This window comes from Suncus etruscus, chromosome 20 (assembly GCF_024139225.1).
Source record: "Suncus etruscus isolate mSunEtr1 chromosome 20, mSunEtr1.pri.cur, whole genome shotgun sequence".
In the NCBI taxonomy this organism is placed as follows: Eukaryota; Metazoa; Chordata; class Mammalia; order Eulipotyphla; family Soricidae; genus Suncus; species Suncus etruscus.
In genome coordinates, this window is record NC_064867.1 from 27,893,372 (window position 1) to 27,896,032 (window position 2,661).

Sequence of the window (2,661 nt, forward strand, 5' to 3'; positions counted from 1 at the left end):
CCTGCACATGCTAGGTACCTCGTCCCTGTCACCTCCCTCATCCCCTCATTGGGCCCTGGGCCTGTAGAAGGGGCCACGTGGGGGCGGGCAGGTCACTGGCCCCTAGGCTGGCTGGTTGCCCTGTGGACAGACATGAAGCAGCAGGAAGGGGAGGTGTGGGGGAAGTGGCTGTCCTGGGATCTCTGCAGGGGAGAAGATGGTGAGCTGGGGGCCCGCCCATGTGTGCAGCTTGAGGACTGGATCTTCTGGGCCATGTTATGGGGACACAGTTGGAATTCTTTCTGGGCAGTTTTATGAAAGAGCCCCAGGACAGAGGCAGGTTCATGACCTGGCCTGGATGCACCTTCAGAGTGGGGATCGCAAGAAGCGGGCAAAGCCTCTACAAGGGGAAGTCTATGGACAAGATGGCAGAGGGTTTTCTATAGTTACCCCCTAGGTGCATGCTCTCTTGAGCTCGCTCTCTCTCCTCCATGCACCAACAAGGCTTCTAGAATATGCTATTCACTCGCCCAGGTTCCACTCTAGCCTCATTGTTCTGGGGGTGAGTCTAGTCATGGCCTGTCCAGTCCCATGGCCTTGGTCCCATCTCCAGCCAGATCGTGGGTGGTCATTGGGACTTGGGTGAGTTAGCACCCCAAGCTGTAGGCACTTGCTTTGCATGCAGCAGACCTGGATTCAATCCCCAGCACTTCTGGTGTTTCAGCTCAAAAAATGATGTATAACTTTCTGATAAAACACTTCACATAATGCTTGCGCCCCACAAATTTTTGGAAGAAAAGACAAAAATCTGCTACTGGAGCCCAGATATAGTGTGGTAGTTAGGGTGCAGACCTGGCATGGCCCCTGACCTAGGTTTGATTCCTAGTCCTGCGAGTGTCACCAGATGTGGCCCTGGAAGTCCCCAATATTTCTGGGGAGTCCAGGTACCCCTGGCACTGCAGGGCCCAAGCAGCAACACATCCTTAAACCAGCTGAATCAACATCCTGGGCAGGGTCTCCTGATACTCCTGAAAAAAAAAAAATCTACAATTAATATGAAACCCTGGGCCTTTGGGAACTGTCTTCAAAGTCTCTGGCCACAAGGGCTATGTTGCCCAGAAGTATCCTACGTATATATGTGAGCACCCATTCCTTCTTCTTCTCTGCATTCCCCCAAAGGACAGCTCCTCCAGAGGGCACTGTACTAAAACTTACTTCAACACCCCAGGGCCCTGAGAACCCAAATCCCTTTTGAGAAAAAGCATTCTGACCCATATTCCATTAGGTTTCTGACCTGGCTATGTGCCTCCCTGATGGCTCCTGATATTGTGGAGCCAAGGAAATGGGGTGTACAACTGACCTAGATGGAGTAGGCACCAGCATAGTTGCCCCTCCTGGAAACATTCTCCTTTGTGCAGATGCTGCAAAGTGACAGAGCAACAACAACTTCTGTGACCCTGAACAAACACCTCTAAGCTTATACAAGAGCCAGCTATGCTGTACCCTGGCCCCAATGTGTCAATACCAACCACCTCCCCTTTCCGCTTCGATTAGTTCCTGCTTTTGGTAAGGTTTTTCTTACAAGCCCACAAGCCCGGTCAGGTTTTGTCAATAGTTAAAGAGTTACAAATGCTGGACACCAAAGGTGAAAACAATTGTGGCCTTAGAACAGCTAGATAAATACTTAAGCATAGTCTTGCTGGATCATATCATTATATTTAGAAAAATTTTGAGCTACTTCCATACTATTTTCCTTTATATCCCACCAAGAGTGAATTTTCTCTCCAAACTTCACCATTATTCGTTGCTTCAAAACACACACTAGCACAGATATATTGATATCTATATTCATTGCAGGATTATACCTCATAGCCAAGATCTGGAAACAACTCAAGTTTCCAATGACAGATGAGGGGATAAAAAAGTTGTATTCTATATATAAACCATGGAATACCATTAAATTGCTAGAAGAGTTTAAATGTTGCAATTAACTAGGGAGTGGATGCATCTGGAGTAGGTCATGTTAAGTGAAGGAATTTGGAAGGTGAAAGGCCAAAATCAGAGGATCTCACTCAAATGTGAGATACAGAGAAAGAAAGCCAGGTGAGAAAGTGTTCAAGGATACAAACCCTTAGAAGCTGACTATGGAGGGAGGTGGTGGACTGGGCTGCACCCAGACTGGGCATTTGGTGCTTGGTAAAGTGTAGTAACAATATACCTTCAAAGTACATAAATCCCACTCTAAAAAAACAATATTATACCAATAAAAATTTTAAGTAAAATTAAAAACATTTTCAACTTTAAAAATAAAGGACAGCTAGAACCAGAAGAGGCAAGGGACCTGTAAGATAGCCCCAACTTTACAATGTGCTCATTATAATATATTTACATGATAAAACCAAACCCACTCTCCATCACAGTTTACAGTTGCCATGGCAACCCCCTAGCAGTGATTGAGTATCTTTCAAGTCTGGGAAATGCTTTATCTGACAAAAGCCTCCCTCTTCTCTGAAAATCCTATGCATTTCCCCCTTTATATATTTCTAAACACACATCACTTAGAAAGTTGTATAAAAGAGGTACTATATGTTTGAAAGTATATCTCATATTGATCCTGGAATCCTTTTAATAAAACTTGTCTTAAAATAGATATATCTGGGGCAGGAGAGATAGTTCAGTGGG